The following is a 22,490-nucleotide window of genomic DNA, read 5'->3' on the forward strand; positions in this document are numbered from 1 at the left end:
CTTATCGACCTACCTAAAAATTAGCTCTCTCACTTTTAGGTCGTGAATAAACCATTTCATGGAACACATGGAGAACAGGAACAATGTGACAGAGTTTGTTCTACAGGGGCTCACAGAGAATCCAAAGATGCAGAAAGTTGTATTTGCCATGTTCTTTGTCATCTACATCACCACTGTGGTAGGAAATGTGCTTGTCATGGTCGCCATCACAGCAAGCCCATCTTTGGGGTCCCCCATGTACTTTTTCCTGACCTATCTCTCCTTTATTGATGCCTTCTACTCCTCTGTATGTGCCCCTAAGATGATTGTAGATTCACTCCATAAGAAGAAAACCATCTTATTTAATGGATGTATGACCCAAATCTTTGGGGAACACTTCTTTGGAGGTGCTGAAGTCATCCTTCTTACTGTGATGGCCTATGACTGCTATGTGGCCATCTGCAAGCCCTTGCACACACAAGCATCGTGAACTGGCGGGTGTGTTGGTTGCTAGTGGGAGTGTCATGGGTGGGAGGCTGTCTTCATGGATTCATACAGATCCTCTTCATTTTCCACTTACCCTTCTGTGGCCCTAATGTCATAGATCACTTTATGTGTGACCTGAACCCTTTGCTCAATCTTGCCTGCACTGATACCCACACTCTAGGGCTCTTCATTGCTGCCAACAGGGGCTTCATCTGTCTGTTAAACTTCCTTCTCCCGCTGGTCTCCTACGTGGTCATCTTGCATTCCCTAAAGGCCTACAGCTTGGAAGCAAGACAAAAAGCCCTCTCCACCTGCATCTCCCACATCACAGTGGTTGTTTTATACTTAATGCCTTGCATATTTGTGTACCTGAGACCTGCAGCTACCTTACCTATTGATAAAGCAGTTGCTGTATTTTATACTATGATAACTTCCATGTTAAATTCTTTAATCTATACCCTGAGAAATGTCCAGATGTAAAATGCCATTAGAAATTTGTGTAGTAGAAAATCTTTTTCAGGGAGCAAATAAATGTGCTTTAGAGTCAAACACTGGTCAACTGATACATAGGTCAAAGGACATTTTGGATTATCTTAACAAGTAATGTGTAAAGAATAAAGAAGTAAATTGACCACAACAAATTATGCATTCTGCACTTAGGTGAACAGAAAGAAGGACACACCCCCCCCCAAAAAAAAAGGAAAGAAAAGAAAAACATATCCCAGAACCACCTTTTCCATATTGAGAAAATTCTACCGAATTGGGGTTTAGTTTTACTAGCAGAACCATGTATGCGGATTCATAGATTTTTTCGTCTAAAAAAATGAAAAAAATACTAAGGTATATTGGTATTAACCCATAATCTCTATAACAACCAAAAAGACTGGTAGATAGCTGCTATTATCCCAGTTTTACAAGTGGTGAAATTGTAAGAAAATGGATGGTATCAAAGCACATATATTGAAAAGACATTAATCAGAATCATACCCATTTCCCTGACCGTAACCCTAACTGCCTTGATACACTGTTAAGAAAAGATAGAAAAGGAAGATAAAAATTAATTACCTTTCATTGACACAAGGACTATGCTGGAAAGATTGCAAATAGCAGTTTGCTACTGTAACTAAAAATCCAACTATTCATTGATAACTCTTCACTTTATGCATCATAGTTGACGGTGACCTGTTATCTATAACGCCATGGTATGTGACTATTTTATTGTTATAAAACCCAACACAATATGTAGAGAAATTATTCTCCAATTAAAATGAATACATTTAATTAAAAATCGTCCATTGAACATTTGTAATAGTTGAATGGAAATTGTATGATTTTTTGAAATTATCTTATAGGCTTTATAGCACTTAGTATTGTTCCTGTCACCATCTTAGGCTGAAAAACCGTCTGAAAGAGTAATGACTCAAATAGAAGAAACTCTTGATGTCAGATAGGAATTTCTATCTATTAAAGGTATTCCATAAAGAACTTTACTGGTATATAATAATAGTTGCTTCAAGGTAGCAAAATTTCTGGTTAATGATAAATACTGAATTAATAAAAGTTTAAAGTAAAATAAAAATTCAACAAAATATAGAAGACAAAAGGCACTGTAGTTCAGAGGATTTTTTTCCTAATTCAGATCCTGAGAATTCTAGTTGAACTATTTAAGGAAATCACAGTTTCTTTGTACTGCTTCTTTTGAGGGACAGAAAGAAAGGAAAACTGAGATCATCAGCAAAATGAGCAAATAGTTTACCTTGATGTTTTTCCTGTCTCAGCAAGGTTTCATTATCTTATATATATGAGCTATTCATATTATATTTCTGTTAATCTTTACCTTTTGGCAACATTTCACTATTAAAAACTGTTTGTTTGTTTTAATTTGTGCCTACATCTATATACAAAACCATTTAATAATATTTCCAGTATTCCTCTGTCCTTCATTCATTTATCAGTAAATATTTTTGATCTCAAGTAATGAATTGGACACATGGATAGTTGTTGGGTCTTCATTAATTAAGAAAAACTGATTTGGTACTGCTTTCTCAGAGTGTAGGGTGCATAAAATTGTACTCTAGAGCTCTCGTGACTACAGGCTGAATCCAGAATTGAGCTTAGACTACACCCTTTCTTCTCCTACCATAGTCACTTCACTCTACCCTTTCTCCTTATAAATCACTTCTGTAAAAATCCCATCCCAGGATCTGCATCTAGGGATCCCCATCTAACATGGAGAGATAGAGTTCAGGAAGTATTTGCAAATTATAGACAAAAGAACTTAATAGAAAGTTGGTGAATAAAATTGTGAAATAGCCTTTTGAAAGCAATTACATGACCAGATAGGGGACAATTCATAGTAAGCCTGGGACAAAGTGCTCCAGAAGGCTGACATGCTCTAAATCAGCAACAAATGTATGCCACTGTTTCTCCCATAACCAAGACTTATATTTAATGATGAAAGGCTGAAAGCTTACCTCATAAAATCAGAACATGCACCCTTTCATTACTTCTGTTTAATATTTTCCTGAAGATTAGTGCCAGAAAAATTAGACTAGAAATAGGAATAAAAGGCATACAAACTGGAAAGGAAGAAGTAAAACTATACTAACAAGTGACATAATCTTATGTAGAAAAAAAATCTAAGGAATCCACACACACACGAAGAAGCTCTTAGAACTAATACAAAATCAGTTACATTTCAATATACTAGGGATTAATAGTCTAAAAACAAAATTAAGAAAATAAGTGTGTTGACAATACCATCAGAAACAATAAAATGCTTTGGAATAAATTTACCAAAATGGTGGATGAATTGTACACTAAAAACTAAAAAAAAAAAAAATCACTAAAATAAATTAAAGAAGACATAGGGCGGCTCAGTGGGTAAAGAATCCTCTTGCAATGCATGAGACACCGGAGATACAGGTTCAATACCTGAGTCAGGAAAGTTCCCTGGAGGAGGAAATGGCAACCCACTCGAGTATTTTTGCCTGGAGAATCCCTTGGACAGAGGAGCCTGGTGGGCTACAGTCTATGGAGTTGCATAGAGTCAGACATGGCTGAAGCAACTGAGCACAGCTAAATATAAATGTAACCCATATTCACAGACGTGTAGACTCAATATAGTTAAGATAACAATATCTCCCAGAGTGCATATTTAATACAATCTTTATAAAAGATCATTTTATGCAGAAATGGAAACACTACTACTAAAATTTGTGTGAAATTGTACAGAAGTTTCATATGGAATTGCAAGAAATCCCAAATAATCCAGAGGTTAAAAAAAAACAAACAAACAAAAAACCAAATAAGAAATATGAAAAGTGAAGAATAAAGTTGGATGATTCATACTTTCAATCTCAAAACTTAATGCAAAGATATAGTTCTTATGAGAACTATAAGGACTTGTAGAAATGTGTACCCCAAAATGAGGTTAATGAAGAAATAAAATATAACACATGTATCTTCACATATGAAAATTTACTTTCATTTTAAAATTTTAGAAGAAAATTATGATATAATTGTTATATAATATAATGTCTATGTTTAGAATACCAGTGTTTGTGACTTTTACCTGCATAAGTCCAAACTGTTCGTAAAAATCATAACCACGAGTGACATTATCTCTGACTGTTGATGGCAATGATTAGCAATACGACGCAGTACAAAAAAACATGCAGAAATGAGTTGCTGATGGAAACAGGGTGATCTGAGGAACATGGATGCTTAGATGCAAAGGGAAATGAGATATATCTGATAAAATAACAGCTTTTTATATTTTTAATGAGAATTAAAATTACCCTGTGATATAAGAAACAGAATTGCAAGGAAAATATGCTTAACAAAAGCAATGAAGTGTAATGTGATTGTTGTTATTATTGTTGCTCAGCCACTAAGTTGTGTCCAACTCTTTGCCATCCCATGGACTGTAGCACACCAGTCTCCTCTGTCCTCCACTACCTCGTGGAGTTTGCTCAAATTCCTGTCCATTGAGTCAGCTGAGTAGAGACACTATTTGTTAAGCCTGCCTAACTAATCTCTGTGACCATCTTATCATGCTCAGTGGGAATCTCCATGAAGGTTTATAACCAGTTTCACTGACCTTGTTCCTGTACAGACTGGACATTTTTATTAATTTCCTTACAATTATAGAATGAGTAGGAAAACATCACAGAGTTGTGCTCCATAAATTTTCCAAGTTCTACTTTTTTCCCACTGCTCTGCAGTGTCTTGGTGGCTTGGTGTCTGTTATCCATCTTGTTGACTTATGTATGATTTTGTCTTTCTGCCATGTTGAAATTTCATTCACCTTTGGATATCATTTCCGGTTTTGTCCCTGGATGCTAGCTACTTTAAATCTTTACAGGACTTCACCTTCTCAAGATATTCCTGCCCCCATCCTAGTGCCAAACTCTAACTCTATAAACTCTTTTGACAGTGTAGAAAAGACTAGACCCTTCATTTATACTTTGAAAAGTGCTAGACTTCATCCTAGGCAGCGCTACTGATAAAGAACCCACCTGCCAATGCAGGAGATGTAAGAGATATGGGTTTGATCCCTGGGTCAGGAAGATCCACTGGAGAAGGAAATGGCAATCCACTTCATTATTCTTGCCTGGAAAATTTGATGGACAGAAGAGCCTGGTGGGCCCATAGGGTAGCAAAGAGTCAGACATGACTGAAGCAGCTTAGCATGCACATGTACTTACTGATAGATTATTAAACAGCAGAGACATTACTTTACCAACAAAGGTCCGCAAAGTCAAGGCTATGGTTTTTCCAGTGGTCATGTATGGATGAGAGAGTTGGACTGTGAAGAAAGCTGAGCACCAAAAAATTGATGCTTTTGAACTGTGGTGCTGGAGAAGACTTTTGAGAGTCCCTTGGACTGCAAGGAGATCCAACCAGTCCATCCTAAAGGAGATCAGTTCTGGGTGTTCATTGGAAGGACTGAGGCTGAAGCTGAAACTCCAATGCTTTGGCCACCTGATGCGAAGAGTTGACTCATTGGAAAAGACCCTGATGCTGGGAGGGATTGGGGGCAGGAGGAGAAGGGGATGACAGAGGATGAGATGGCTGGATAGCATCACCGACTGGATGGAGATGAGTTTGAGTAAACTCTGGGAGTTGGTGATAGACAGGGAGCCCTGGCGTGCTGTGATTCATGGGGTCACAAAGAGTCTGACATGACTGAGCAACTAAACTGATTAACTGACTGTACTTCCTGTACTTACTGATCCATGAAAATTCAGAGTTTAAAGTTTTTTGTGCCTGTATCAATTTTCATTTTATGTATACATTGAAGCAATGTATAAAAGTTCAGCTAATTCACATCCTCAACAACATTTGGTAGAGTTAGTCTTTATCTTTTTTTTTAATCATGAAAGTATGATAGCACATTTACAAGAGACTTGGAAAATGCAGAACAAAGTTGCATATAGTTCCACTATATATTACAATTATTTTTCAACAGATAAATTTAGACTTTTATTTGGAGTTTCAACATCAAACTCACAAAAATTAATAGAATGAATAGGCAGAAAAGTAGAAGGATAAAGTAGACCTGAAAAGCACTATTAAGCAATTCAATATAATAAAGATTTATACAATTTTCACAGAACAGTGAAATGCCAATTCTATTCAAGTTCCCATAGACTATAAACCAGAAGACACTGGAACATATCCAGGGGCATAAAACAAGGTGCAAAATTTTCATGGTCTAAAAGAATTGAAATCATACAGAGTCTGTTCTCTTATCAGTGTTGAATTATGCTAGAAATAAATATTAAAATATATTTGACAATAACTCACATAATTGCCAGGGAAGGCAATGGCAACCCACTCCAGTACTCTTGCCTGGAAAATCCCATGGGCAGAGGAGCCTGGTAGGTTGCAGTCCATGGGATCGTGAAGAGTCAGACACGACTGAGCGACTTCACTTTCATTTTTCACTTTCATGCATTGGAGAAGGAAATGGCAACCCACTCCAGTGTTCTTGCCTAGAGAATCACAAGGATGGTGGAGCCTGGTGGGCTGCCATCTATTGGGTCGCACAGAGTCGGACACAACTGAGGCAACTTAGCAGCAGTAGCATGCACACTTACATGCTAAGTCACTTCAGTCATGTCCAACTCTATGCAACCCGATGGACAGCAGCCCACCAGGCTCCTGTGTCCACAGGCTTCTCTAGGCAAGAATACTGGAGTGGGTTGCCATGCAGCGCATAATCGCAAGTGCAATGTGACATTCACCAAAAGATCTTTGACTTAGCCATTAAAACCTCAGAAAAGCTAAAAGACTGAGAAAGAACAGAGGGTGATTGCAGAGAAGATACCATTTAAATGAAAAATTAATATCAAAGATTCTTTTAAAACCCCATGTTTCTGGAAATTAAATGTCCACATTTAAATGATGAGTGGATCTAAGGAGCCATTGCTGTTGTTGTTCTACAGTCGCTAAATCATGTCTGAGTCTTTTGTGTCACCAGGCTTCTCTGTTCATGGAATTTACCAGGCAAGAATACTGAAGTGAGTTGTCATTTACTTCTCCAAGAGATCTTCCTGACCCAGGGATAAAACCTGGGTCTCCTGCATTGCAGGTGGATACTTTACTGATGAGCCATCTGGGAAGCCCCTCTAAAAATCCATAACAAGAAAAATTAGAAAATATGTCCAACAGAATAATTCACTCAAAACTTTGATACAGTTCCATTTATTCTTCCATCTAGTGATACTATTAAAAGTCTAGAAAGTGTATTATCTTAGGGATGAAAAAAAAATGAATGAGGCTTGAAACTTTTGATCCAATTCTGAGAAATACTATGTTGTAAAAAACAAAACAACAAGAAGAACAACAAAAAATAAACAGGAAATTAACATGTGATACAGTTTTATTAATTAAAGTAGATATTTTGTTCAGATTCCCAAAATTTTATGCTAGCACCCATTAGTTGTTTTCATACCTTTTAAAGATTTCACATTGTATTTAGTTGCATTGAGCAGCTTCAACTGCATGCAACAGATTCTAAGTTCTCTTTTCATTTTGTTTTATTCTGTTACAGAGCTAAAAGTTTAAATAACAAAGATGCTTAAATCTGTTCTACAATAACCACCTCCAAGTGATTGTACATCTCTGTTTGAGCATCTTTACTGAAAGGATTAATGAGATCAATGATCACTCAGCTAGTTGCTCAGTGTTGTCTGATTCTTTTGCAACCTCATGGGCTGTAGCCCACAAAGCTCCTCTGTCCATGGAATTTTCCAGGCAAGAATATTGGAGTGGGTTGTGTTTTCTGCCAGCCTTGCTGCACCTACACCCAAAATGGATTTTTCTGCTTGCCACTCAAGGTCATAGTTCTTTATTCATGAGCCTCAGCCAGCCAGCACTACAGTGAAAGGCTCCATCTCACCAGTCCCAGAAACACTTCATTCTTGCCAGCCTCTGTTCACATGTGAATTATTTCTCTCCCAAGGCAACCCAGTTAAACTTTCCCACAGTTCATTGGGAAACTATACCTTCTCCATAAGAATAGAATCCCAAACTTGGGGAGGATACTCACATTCTAAGTATGTTACTTTCTTCTAAATTCATCTTGCATCCCCAGGTCCTTCTTTAGAGAGCTCATTACACCCTGTTATAGTTAATAGCTGTTTTCGTTTAGTCACTAAGTGGTGTCTGACTCTCTTGCAACTCCATGGACTGTAGACCACTAGGATCCTCGGTCAATGGGATTTCCAAGCAAGTGTACTGGAGTGGGTTGCTATTACCTTCTCCAGGAGATCTTCCCAACCCAGGGGTAAAATCCAAGTCTTTTGCATTGGCAGTAGAATTTTTACCACCCAGCCACCAGGGAAGCCCCTTGTAGTTAATACCCTGATACAATTATTTATTGCATGTGAACTCTTTCTATTCAATTGCACTGTGGTCTGTCTCCTGGCTGAACCTTAACTGATATCACATATAAAATACCAAACACAATGCCAGCCTTACAAACATTTAAGAAACACTATTTCTTTTCACTGTACAACAAAAATTCAATGAACAAGAAAATTCCACAAAATAATTTCTATTGAGTCCAAAATAAATGAATATTTTTGACATGTTATTTTCAATAATCAGTAGTAACCAACATCTCTATGTTACATACTAAGACAATTTGAATACCAATCCAATGTTCTAGGTTCTTAGCTTGTAGCTTCTAAAGACATTTGAGATAACCAGATAATAGATAAATATTGATTAAAAAGCATTAAGTTATGATGAGAGTGTGGGATGGGAGAAAGTAAATCTGGATTTCAGTCTAAACTTTAGGTCTGTGCGCAAGTTGCTGTTCAGTCCCTAAGTCATGTCCAACACTTTACAACACCACAGACTGCAGCCTTCCAGACTACCGTGTCATTCAGTGGCTATCTGCAATTATTATTCAGTGTTTTTTAGAGTTGATGTATTCATCTATAGATCAAGAGGATTGGATGAGATTATCTCTTTTACTTCTATCTATAAAGCTCAGTGAATCTCTTTAATCACTATCTGCAGTCACTTTCTGTCTCCAGTGTTTTTTCATAGCATCTTTTATCTCAGCATTTCTTAGGGTATAGATTAAGGGATTTAACATAGGGGCCACCACAGTGTAAAAAATAGCAACAGCTTTATCAATGGGCAGAGTGGTGACTGGGCAAAGATAAACAAACATGCAGGGCACTAAAGACAAAACAACTACTGTGATGTGAGAGACACATGTAGAAAGGCTTTGCCTCTCCTCTCCAGGCTATAGTTCTTTAGGGAGCACAAGATGACCACAGAGGAGACCAACAGGAGGAGGAAGTTTAACAGGCAGATGAACCCACTGTTGGCAGCCACAAAGAGACCAAGGATGTGAGTGTCCATGCAGACAAGCTTTAACAAAGGGTACAAGTCACACATGAAGTGGTCTATGACACTGGGGCCACAAAAGGGCAGCCAGACTGTAAAGAGGATCTGAATGGTTGTGTGGAGAAATCCTCCAGTCCAGGCCGCCCCCAGCAGGAGAAGGCTCATGATGGCCGTGTCGTGCAGAGGTTTCAGATGGCCACATAGCGGTCATAGGCCATCTCTGTGAGCAGGATGATCTCAGGAGCATCAAAAATGTGTTCTGCATAGACTTGAGACATACACCCATTAAAGGAGATTGTTTTGATCTCCTGAAGGGAGTCCACAATCAACTGAGGAGCTGAAGAAGACGACTAGATTGCGTCTACCAAGGAAAGGTGGGTCAGGAAGAAGTACATGGGGGTGTTCAGAGCAGGGCTGGTGGTAATGGTAACCATAATGAGCAGGTTGCCTGAGAGGGTTACCATGTGCAAGATCAAAACCATGACAAACACTATTTTTTGCATTTGGGGGTTCTGTGTAAGACCTACTAGAATGAATACAGTCACATTCCTTTCATTCTCCATCTATGTAGTGTGGGTAATAAAAACTCAGGGAAAGAATACTTTACCTTAAAAAGAAAATGAAAAGGAACCATAAAAGAGTGAAATACACCAGAACTCTGCCTTTTTAACAGTTCTTTGATAATCTCACAGATGAGTCTTGCTTTCCCAAAACTCTGTAGGAGTAGTATCTTAAAACTTCTTTTAGTTGACTTAGCCTTTTTTTTTTTTTTAATTCTAATCTCAAGCTATTTTTGTAAGACATAGAATAACCAGAAGAAAGAAATTCAATTTCCTTGACCATAGTGTCTGAAATATTTCAATGGAACATCAATATAATGGAAAAATTGGGCCATTAGACATAACAATTTTGAAGGACAATCAAAGTTTATGTACAAAATAACATGAATAAAAAAATCACAAAAGTCTATATTTACAAATTATGTAAAAATAGGTAAAATTTTAGTGAATGTACTTACTGAATTAGCATTTAAAGATTATAGGTTTTATATGCATCTTTTAAAAATAAAGTTCGAATTCAAAATTTTCACTTATAAAATTGTATATACTTTTTTAATCTATGTTAAAGCATATGCATAGAACATTGGTAAGAAAAATAATTTAATGCATTGAGGACATTTGCTCCTGAATGTGAGATTATGGTTAATATTTTATTTCTCATGTTTTTCAGTATTTTCTAAATTTCTACAGCTTGCATTACTAATTCTATCATGAGAAAATAAATATAATTTTCATGTTTTTTCTTAGAGTTGTGATGTTGAAACTATGTCATTTTAAATTGATTGGAATATGCATGAGAAAACAGATATAGGGAATTGTACTTTTGTATATCATGGGACCCCAAGAAATATCTGAATATAATTTTAGTTAACTGCTCTAGTGTACTTACAATTGTTATCAATTCACCAACTAGACATAGAGTGAGGGCACAACTGGCACTCACTGACTTCAGAAAATTAGAATGAAGGGTGAGGCTGCCCCGACTGCCCCATGGGTCACTTACAATTACCTTAGATCCCACCTTTATTCTACCAACAAAAATGTTGGTCTCTGCTTTTAACTTATACCATTTATACTTGTAGCCAATAAGTCCTCTGAATAATCAACCATATCAGCTTAAAGCAAAGTCTATTTCAACTACTTGATGTAATAGTAATACACACATTATTCAATTAAACTTTAAGGTAACATATAAAACTAAGTTTTATAGGACATTAATGTTCACTTTTTTCCTGGATCTCAGATTACATTATTCTCTTTAGGCATTCTTAAAGCAAAAAGGCAGTGAATAGTAAAATGATTTCTCCCAGTTACACATAGTCAAGTTGAATAATGAGTTATGTGGAAAGGAAATCTCTTCCAGATGATCCCACAAACTCTCCATTGAGAAGCTAGCTTTAGAGTTCCAAGCCCCAGGATAGTGGTCTCGTTTTTGGATAGCCCAGTGCATCACAGAATCCTTCCAGGGACAAGAACACTTGAGGAACAAGTTTAATATACTTCTATTTGCCAATTTTTCCCTAGAGAAGATGGCCTTTGGGAGAACCAAGAACCAAATAATGTGTTTTTATAATTCCTGAAGGTCTGTACCAAAGGTTGGATTTCATGATCAAAATCAGATAGAAAATTCCAAACATAACCCACCTGTTCTCATTATTTCACTTATTGCTTCCATTTCTTGCAAACTTTGCAGTGATTAGAACTATGTTAAAAATAGTCCTATCTTATCAATTTTTTGATATCCTCTATTAACTGACAGACTCAAACACATGATAATTTTCATCTTCTGTATTAGACTTAACTGTGCCTATTAACACTCAAATCCTCTATGATACATATTTTTGGAGAAATGAGAAATAGTGTTAATCTCACAGAGTAATTCTTATCTCTCATCAAGGCATTAATACTGCAATTGAGAGGCAATAACTTAAGCAGATAAATTTCCTTCCAAGCAGAGAAACCTCTATTATTTGTTTAAATTCCATTTACTCAAACATTATAAGATACAAACTTTTACTATCAATCTGCTTTTTCTCATTCTTAATAGAATGCAGAGATTAATTTTCCACCATGTGGTTTTTATAGGCTTCCCAGGTGACACTAGAGGTAAAGAACCTGCCTGCCAGTATAGGAGACAAGAGACACAGGTTTAATCCCTGGGTCAGGATGATCCCTGGAGAAGGGCATGGCAACCCACTCTAGTATTTTTGCCTGGAGAACCCCCAAGGCTAGAGAGGCCTGTCCAGCGATAGTGCATAGGGCTGCAAAGAGTCGGACAGGACTGAAGCAACTTACCACACATTGTTCTTATAATAGTCTTTAAATTTTGTTGAAATTTTGCTATGTGTTATCACTATACTACAACTTTACATGCACTATTCCATTTAACAACACCTTCACAACAATCCTATGAGTTTGGTACACTATTATCTATAGTCTAAAGAAAAGTAAATGTGGTTAGAAGGTAAATAATTTGTCCAAGTCAAAATGATTAAAAAATAAAATAAAGTCTGTATTAAAAACCAGGATGTCTGGCTCTAGTTCTTTGGAATTTAGCTCTCCAGTATATATCCAGTTTGCTTCTGGGAATCAGCAATGTCAGAGTTTGGACAAAGCTACCACCTGAGACCATATGTAATCCATAGCAGTTATTTGGCTAAACTATGAGATGTACAATTAGATGTTAATGAGTTCAGGATCTATTTAACAATTTCAGAATTTTTGTGCCCTAAAATTCTTCCAGTACCAAGAAAAAGGGAGTTTTGGATGGACATGTACACATTGCTAGATTTAAAATGGATAATCAACAAAGACCTACTGTAGAGCACATGAAACTCTGATCAATGTTATGTGGCACTCAGGAGAGGAGGGGAGTTTGGGGGAGAATAGATACACATATTATGTGTATGGCTGAGTCATTGTTAATTGTCTATACCCCAATACAAAATTAAAAGTTTAAAAACTTTTTTTCCAGGACTTGCATTTTATCAACTCATATTCTCTTTAAAGATGAGGCAGCTGAGGTCCAGAGAGGAAACACAGCTGATTGGTAGCAGAAAAGAATCCAAGTTTTCTAATGCCCAACACAGTGATTTTTTTTTCCCCCACCACCACACCTTACCTTTCTTAAGATGACTTAAGTCCAGTGTATACAAGGGCAAAAAAAACAAACAAACAAACAAACAAAAAACACCTTAAGGTGACAAAGAAAATTAACTTTCATCTTTTATCTTCAGCAATATGCATCTTGACTCTCTAAGATAAAGATCTAAGTCTGAGGTCAGGGATGAAGAAATTCAGTCATATTGCAGAGACCACATCCATTCCAGCAGAAATAAGATCTTACCTGGTTAGAAGATCCAAGAGTGTTTAAATATAATCAGAATAAAAAGTTCCCCAGAGCTTGGGATTTAATGCATATTCCCAACTAAAGCGAAGGGTACATTCTTTATAGCATTCTTGTATATGTCATATATTAATACATTTTACACTCAGAATTCAATATTTGAGCTGAAGATTTCCTTCAAAGAACAGAATCTAAATGCTGATTTTCCCTTTAGCCCCAGGCTTACTTAAAAATTGACTTCAGAATCCACAAATTGTAATCCTATTTTGGGTAAATTACAGATAATTCCATATACATGGAGGAGAACAAATATTTCTGCAAAAGATCCCAGGGTATCTAAAAGTAATCCATAAAATATTAGGAAGTAAGTCTTTAATGAGTTTCATTGTAAAAAAATCCCTTGGAGGAAAACAGAATTGTAAAAACTTGAAAAAAAAAAAAAACAGCAATTCTAGTTCACTTACCATGGTTGCCCCTGTAGTTAAGGAGAATGCCCAAAGTATGTAGTAATAAGAAATAATCATTACTTGTAATGTCAAATCATGCATATTTCTCAAGTCCCCACTGCCTGGACAATTCTACAGGAAGCAGAGATGTAAAGATGACACAAATTTATTTAAATGGATTCAGCATCCTCCAATGTCTTGGAAAATCAAGTCAAAAATAAAAGAAAATGGTATGTTGAATTTGAAACCCAAAGTGTGAGGTACTAAGAGGAATCTTCTGATCTTCAGAACTTAGTCTATGGCTAATAGAACAAGAGACACACATATTTCTGTTACCTAATAAGCTTTTCTTAGACTTCTCTTCACCCTACTCCAGCACTCTTGCCTGGAAAATCCCATGGATGGAGGAGCCTGGTAGGCTGCAGTCCATGGGGTCGCACAGAGTCAGACACGACTGAAGTGACTTAGCAGCAGCATCAGTCTTCTCTTGAAATAAGGAAACATCTTCTCCATGAATCTTAGTGTTTAGAGAGGATACTGAGAACATCAAAGAACCAATCTTTCTATCTAAGACTTTATCCTCCCTAAAAATAATTACCTCTGTTTTTTAAGATTTTGCCAGAAGCAGATACTTGGGAGATTTCATCCATGAACAACACATTATCACCTGATTGGCTCTTTTCCTGCACTTTAACAGCCTGCATTCCTGGTCTGGAAAATCATGTGATAAAGCTGAGGCATGAAGGACTCTAAATGATGGAACCATGGGGTTTCATCCAGGTGGACTATCCCTAAGAAAATTTACTCACTGACTGAGGTCACCAGAGGAGGTTGAGATACATATAGCTTCATGATTATTATATCTTGAGTAACTGATTATTTAACCATTTTAAAATGTTTTTCTTGGTCTATAGCAACACCTTATGGCCTAAAGCTTATTTTGCCCTATATTTGCATTGTCTATTCTTTCACCTCTCTGTTTGTTACTATTTCCATAATATATATTTCTTGACACTTTCACTTTCCACTATCTGTGTCATTGAATTATGGACCTTGTAAATAAAATACATATGAATCACGTTTTTTGTCCATTCTGCCAATCTCTGCCTATTAATTGCAGTGCAAGGAGATCCAACCAGTCCATCCTAAAGGAGATCAGTCCTGGGTGTTCATTGGAAGGACTGATGCTGAAGCTGAAACTCCAGTACTTTGGTCATCTCATGGGAAGAGTTGACTCATTGGAAAAGACCCTGATGCTGGGAGGGATTGGGGGCAGGAGGAGAAGGGGACGACAGAGGATGAGATGGTTGGATGGCATCACCGACTCGATGGGCATGAGTTTGAGTAAACTCCGGGAGTTTGTGATGGACAGGGAGGCCTGGCGTGCTGCGGTTCATGGGGTCGCAAAGAGTCTGACACGACTGAGCGACTGAACTGAACTGAAACCATTTCTATTTTATATAATTACTGGTAAGATAGGATTTACACCTTACATCCACTCCTGCTAGTCCTTTCTCCTTTCCACTTCTTCATCCTTTTCCCTGTGTAGGTCTATAAAATTATGGAAACCTTTTATTCAGGGCTCCCTCAACAATGAGATGACTCCCACAGCTGTGCTAATCCACCTGACTCTTTTTTTTCCCCTTTCTTTTTTTTTCATTTATTTTTATTAGTTGGAGGCTAATTACTTTACAATATTGTAGTGGGTTTTGTCTTGACTGTGCAGTGCTTCATGAGGGATAATGGAACAGGGGGAAGCTGATACTTACTCTACTTTTAACCTGTCACTTATACTATGTCAGCAAATGATTAAGGCTGCTGCTTTCATTTGTGGCTTATTAATTTATGCATTCCTCTGTCATCTGACAACTCAGTTCTCTCTTCCGCTTAGCTGACCTTTGAGTCTATATGTAAAATTATGATATCTGTGAATAACAGTGGTCTTATATTTTATTTTCCCATCTTGATGCCTTTCATTTTATTTTCCTATTGTATTGTGTTGGATATGCTTCCCAGATCGTGCTAGAGAACCCACCTTCCAATGCAGGAGACATAAGAGATGCAGGTTTGATCCCTGGGTCAAGAAGATCACCTGGAGGAGGGTATGGCAAGCCACTCCAGTATTCCTGCCTGGAGAATCCCATGGAAAGAGGAGCCTCGTGGGCTACAGTCCATAGGGTTGCAAAGAGTAGGACGCGACTGAAGTGACTTAGCACGTTATATTGGATAAGACCTCCAAAGCTATATTAAATATAATCTTTTATATATCCAATGCTATATTAAATTTCTGAGACTTTCCAGGAAACCATGCCCCAGAAATCCACAGATTCTATCCTTTGACTCCTGGTCAAGCCATTAAATTAAAATTACTCATAATTATTTATTTTCTGCATATATCATTTATAGAACAGAAAAGAACAGATTGGCATCTGTCAAACTGCTAATGCCTTGCATCATCAAATGAGGTGTGGGCATTTTTAAAAGAAGTATTTCAGTTAACCAAATATTTCACCACAAACTCGTTCATAAGGATGCATGAGTTTGATACCTGTTTTGTCTCTTCCGACCACTAAAACTTAAACTTAATGAAAGGTATCAATATTTTGATTATGTAACAATTATTCATTGATTGTTAACTAACTGTAGTTCCTCCTCTAACAAATCAGCTGTCATTGGATGAATATCATGGGGAGATTTTAATTCAATTTCCTAATATGTTTGATCATCAATATCAGTATTATCACAGATTTCATTGAAATCAAATTAATCCTACTAGTTGTACTTGTATTAACCCCCCCCAAAAGATACATTATGATTTATCAGTTCCCTTTATAGCAACAATTATTTCTTTCTATTATTTGAATTAATTTTCACTTAGATCCACCCATTTGATATAATCCAGGGTTCCTCTTATCTTCCAGTTATCTAAGACCCATTTTGCAGACTCTATTACAAACCCATTGGATACTTAGTAAGAATCAGTACAGTCCATCTGATGCCACTACCATTATAACCCATTTCTCATTCCACAAGGAACACCACTCTTCATTCTACTCATTGAGTGGATTTACATTTTCCTCTTCAGTGAATTAGTTTCTATGCTGCTACTTACCAGATTGTAAATAATACTGATTTAAGGCATCCTCCAATAACTGATCATAGGGAGGGACTCCTTCAGCCATGAGGTTTAGATCGTCTTCAGGAGGATCTAATATAGGGCTTGAAGGCAAAGTAGCCATTGTTCATACATGCAATGATTACCACATTCACATATTCTTAAATTTGATTTCCTATTTGATCAAATAACTCTTCTGTTCATTTCCCTACATACTAGAATGATTATCTGACATAATTTGGGGCATTTTAGATCTCAATAATATATGTCCTTTAGTAATAAAAAGCAGTTTCAGGTAAAGTTCAATTACCAGCTAGTAAATCATCTTTCAGTGTGTTCTTTTTAAGTGTTTCAGGTAACTTATCAGTCAAAATTCCACTGATTAACAATAAGTGGCAGTTCTGGCATCCCCTTGCAAAAAAAGCATTATTCAGAAAAGAAAAAAAAAATGTTTTTATGACTCTTTTTAGGAACAGAGAAGCATCACTCAGAAGTGCACCCACATGTGGAGAAAAGGGAATGCTCCTACACAGTTGGGGCAATGTATACTGGTGCAGCCGCTATGGAAAACAGGATGGAGGTTCCTCAAAAAAAAAAAAACAAAAACTAGAGTCGCCATATGACTCAGCAATTCCACTTCTGCACATATACTCAGAAAAAAACTAATTTTAAAAGATACAGGCACTCCTACATTCATAGCAACACTATTTACAATAGGCAATACAAGGAAACAGCCTAAATGTCCATAACAGAGGAATGGATAAAGAAAGATGTGGTACATATATACAGTGGAATATTTTTCAACCATCAGAAATGAAACAATGCATTTGCAGCAACATGAATGGACCTAGAGATTATAATACTAAGGAAAGTAAGCCAGAAAGAGAAACATAAATACCATATGATATCACTTATATGTCGAATCTAAAATATGACACCAAAAAATGCGTGGGTATATGTATATGTATAATTGCTTCACTTTGCTATACACTTGAAACTAACACAACATTGCAAATCAACTATACATGAATAAAAAATTTAATAAATAAATAAAATATGACACAAATGAACACATCTACAAAACAGAAACAGACACACAGACATAGAGAACAGAGTTGTAGTTGCCATGGGGGAAGTTGGGTAGGGGAGGGAAGGAATGGAATGGGAGTTTAGGATTAGCAGATGCAAACTATTATATACAAGATGGATAAACAAGGTCGTGCTATTTAGCACCAGGAACTAAATTCAATAGCTTGTGACAAATCATAATGGAAAAGAATATATATATATATACATACATATATATATATATACATATGTATATATATGTATGTATATATATATTCTGAGTCACTTTGCTGTACAGAAGAAATTAACACAATATTGTAAATCAACTGTAATTCAATCAATTTTTTTAAAAAGTAATACCCATAGGTTTTTTTTTTTTTTCTTTTTCTTTCTTAGCTGGAATCGTGTCACATGCCTATCCCTAAGTTTATCACTAGAAAGGAGAAAAACATAGTCATAGTTACTTAAACTAATTCAGATTCACACTATGGCCTGGGGATGGACCCAGATTCCCCCAAACACATGGCCACCTGGCACCAGGACAAATGGAGCTTTGGTTGAAAGAAAGAAGATGAGAAATAGCTACTCTGTGGACAACTAACACTGTCCCATACCTAATAAGCCTCTACTGATTACTCCCTTCTCACTCCTGTATCTATAACTTTATCGCTCCTTCCCTGCCCCCTCCCATTTCCCTTCCCCTCCTCCTTCCTATACCTCTTCCTTTTTTGCTCTGTCCCAATTTCTCACCCTCCCTCATCTCCTCTCTTTTTAAGCTCTTCCCATTGGTATTTAGACATGACCAACTTTCTCCCATTTTGAAGAACAATCATCTTCAATCCCATATCCCAAGACAGTACCTAAGTACCTAATTTGATTCTAATCAACCTATGAGGTACTGTTATTATCTCTCTATATAAGATAGAGGAAACTGAGCCACAGAGAAGTTGAATAACTTACCCAAGATTACACAGCTTAGCCAGGATTCAATAAATGATGATCAACAGTATTATAGTAGTGGAGAAATGCAAAATTTTCTCAACTTATTTCAGGAAATCTTTTTATGCATAAATAACTAATGGGTAATTTTATTTTATATGCTATTTTTTTATGTTCCTCCCAATAACCCCTATTTATTTAAGATGTATTTAATCTGTTTAACAGGTTCTGGTAAGTTCAATGACAAGCATAAAATCTACAGTAAATAGAACTGATCATCAATACCCAGGTTCATGTCTTTAGTATATTATTTCTCTAGGACTCCACCATGCCCCATTCATATAGAGAATATCCCTGGTCCTAGGTCTGAACATCTGCTCAGTCTTCCCTTCTACTCTGAAAACATCAGGAAATTTCCAGAATGAAAACTCCCAGGAGAGTGCTTAGGAAGATATCCCAGATGGGGACCAAATGTGGAAAGGAAGATGAGAAATATTCTCTTTTCTCAATGGTCCTTTCTGGTCAGTGCTACACAGGGGGTCTGTCTGAGGAATACGTCCTCCCTGCCACTGGTCATAGAAGCAAAGCCTCTAAATAATGCACAGTTGGTCTGAATCAGCACCTCCTCCCCCACCAATCCCAGTGCAAAAAGCACATCACAGAATCAGTGTCCAGTGCCCTCCAATAACATAATTGTTAGAGCTCAAGCTTAGAAATTAGACCAACTTGTATTTCAATCCAAGGTCGACTTATTATTAGCCTTTTGATCTCAAAAGTTGCTCACAGTAAACATCAATTTTTATGTACATAAAGTAGGATTAATATATCCCACATGGAGATTATGTGAGAATTAGATGAAATACCACCTGTAGAACAGTGATGTAAATACAGAGTGCTCATTATCTGTTAGTTCTCATTGCATCCACATTTCCTGTATCTCCTACAACCTTTCTAGGACTCGACTACACTGTCAGATTTTTTAGTGAGAGAAGGCTGAACATCCATAGATATCTGAACTATAATGACTTATGAATCAGTATTCAATACTTTAAAACTTAACCTTCCTTCTCTCTTAATTTCTGTATTTGCCCATATTTTACCAACCGTAAGAATAAAGAAGCCATGTATGTGTGTTGAGACAATTCTTTCCAGATACTTGAATCAGTCAAGCCTCTGATTTCCTCTGTGCTTCCTGATTTCCTCTGATTTCCTGATGCGCTCTGGTTTCCTATACAGAAAGTGACAACAGACAACAGTGAGCTTTTGCATTATGCCAAGCACCGTTGTAAGCACTTTACATGTGCTAACTCATAGAAACCCCACAATATCCTGTTACAGGTACTCCTATCGCCCTCTTCTTACAAGTGTTAGAACTCAGGTATAAAGAAAGAGGCTGAGGAGCTTGCCCAAGATCACGTAGTTAGCAAACAGAAGAGACAGCAAAACTCTTACAGTTAATCATGATTCACTATTCTAAAAGCAGTTTCTCTAGCCTGGCAGTTGCTCAGTCGTGTCTTACTCTTTGCAATCCCAAGGACTGTAGCCCCCTAGGCTCCTCTGTTCATGGAATTCTCCAGGAGAGAGTACTCGATTGGGCTGTCATTCCCTTCTCCAGGGCACCTTCTCAACCCAAGGACTGAACCCAGATCTCCTGCACTGCAGGCAAATTCTTTACCATCTGAGCCACTCTACTCTACATGCCTTTATCTACAGGGCATTAGCAGTAGAATAGCAGTTCTGCAGGGACTTAGATATTTCCACATGTTCTCTTCCTCAATCCCCTCTATAACTCTGTGAGACAGGTATGAATAAAGCTGTTTTATGAACACTAGGGAGCTCATGCATCCATTATCCCATGACTAGAACCTTCTGTGCCTTGGGTCCAGAGTCCAAGATCATTTTCTAAACACAGTCATAGAGAGCCTGCAAACCTAGCCCATATGCCCCTCCCTCGTCTCCTTGATCACAGGTGCCATGACCACAAGAGAGAATGGATAAACTGGTTTGGTGGCCATCTTGGTTGAAGCTGCTAGTTCTAATCCTCTGGGAGTTGAGAGATCAGAGACTCCCTAACTCCTTGCACTTGAGTAATACATATTTAAATATTTCCCTGTAACCACACTGGAAAGTGTGGATAAAGATGAACCCCGGAAGACCATATAAGCAGAGCCATCCCCAGATCACAGAAACTGTGTGGTTTTGAGTCTCCAACACATTTGGATCCAGACTCCCAGGAACCAAAGAATATATCTAAAGGCTGAGAACAAGTTTAGTAAGAAAAATATTTGAAAGAGCTAACTTCAGGGAATTGCTACTTCAAATCAACTTTTATTTGTTGCTGATTTTATGGTGCTTGCAATTCCTAATTTTTCTACTTTAACAGTTTGCTATTTCCAGGGCTTTAAGTCAGGATAGATCTCAGACCAAGTGGCTCTTTTTAATATACTTTGGGCACCAGAAAGACTGTCAAATGTATAATAAGATAGCATAAGTGAAAATTCCCTCCATTGGTTAGCTTTTTTTTCCCCCATCACTTTTTTTTAAAGCCTAAGGCTTTGGAAGGTGTCTGAATAAAGAAATTTGTTATCTGAGCTGAGATGTGTGTGCCTTACTCACATGATGGTATGAGCCAATGAAACAAACCTAAAACCTAGTCCATGAACTCAGCATTATTTAGGAATTCTCTTTCAGCAATCATTTTCAAATAATTAAGTAAAGAAAAGGAAATTTACACTTAAGATAAAAAACGAATAAACCTTTAAAGCAGCAGTTATTGATAGGTCAATGATCACTGCATCCAAGCAAATTATGCTCTACAAGTAATGTCTTGTTATGAAATGAGCATCTTACTTATTTCCCAAATGCATCCAGAGAGGTAAGCATAATCTGAGATTTCTTTATCACGTTTTTTCAAGGTGATACTTCATTGTTGCTGTTCAGTCGCCATGTCCAACTCTTTGTGACCCCATGGACTGCAGCACGCCAGTCTACTCTGTCCCTTCATCATCTCACAGAGACTGCCCAAGTTCATGTCCATCGAATCAGTGATGACAACCATCTCATACTAGGGTATTCAAATTACAGGTGAGTTAGGTTTAAACATCCGTTTATACTGTCACAGATTTGTGTGAATAATGACCAACATACTGAGAAAAGGAGTCACACAGAATATTATCTCTTTTATTAAATTATTTTTCTTATTATAAAGATAACCAAGTCTGGCCTTTGTGGAGTACCTGAAAACCCGAACCTGAGTGGCTTAGGCCTGGGAAGCGCACGCAACTCAGGGCCCGCTCTCTGTAGAGCAGCCTGGAGCCTGAGCAGTGTAGATGGGAAAGCACACATGCCGTGAGTGGGGGGCAAACCCAGTGTGGCCAGAACACTGCGAGTGCTCCACACACACACACCAGTGATATTTGTTTCAGTGCCCCTCACTCCCCACAGCACGACTGAGCAAGCTAACCTAAACAAGAGACCACCTCCACCACTTGTGTCAGGGCAGAAATTAGACACTGAAGAGACCTGCAAACAGAAGCCAAATAAACAAAGGGAACCGCTTTAGAAGTGACAGGTGCAGCAGATTAAAATCCCTGTCGTTAACACCAGCTACACCAGAAGGGGCCTATAGATATTGAAAAGAGTAAGCTGGAGCAAAAGCTATCTGAAACTGAACCAAAGCC

At 37.4% G+C, this 22,490-nt stretch overlaps 2 pseudogenes; one reads left to right on the plus strand and one right to left on the minus strand.

The window, feature by feature from the left end:
• The first annotated feature begins 58 nt into the window (after positions 1-58).
• On the plus strand, positions 59-996 carry LOC122688067 (annotated as a pseudogene).
• Positions 997-8,983: 7,987 nt separating this feature from the next.
• Positions 8,984-9,899, minus strand: LOC122687686 (annotated as a pseudogene).
• Positions 9,900-22,490: the final 12,591 nt, after the last annotated feature.

The sequence above is a fragment of the Cervus elaphus genome, chromosome 32 (assembly GCF_910594005.1).
Source record: "Cervus elaphus chromosome 32, mCerEla1.1, whole genome shotgun sequence".
NCBI classification, from domain to species: Eukaryota; Metazoa; Chordata; class Mammalia; order Artiodactyla; family Cervidae; genus Cervus; species Cervus elaphus.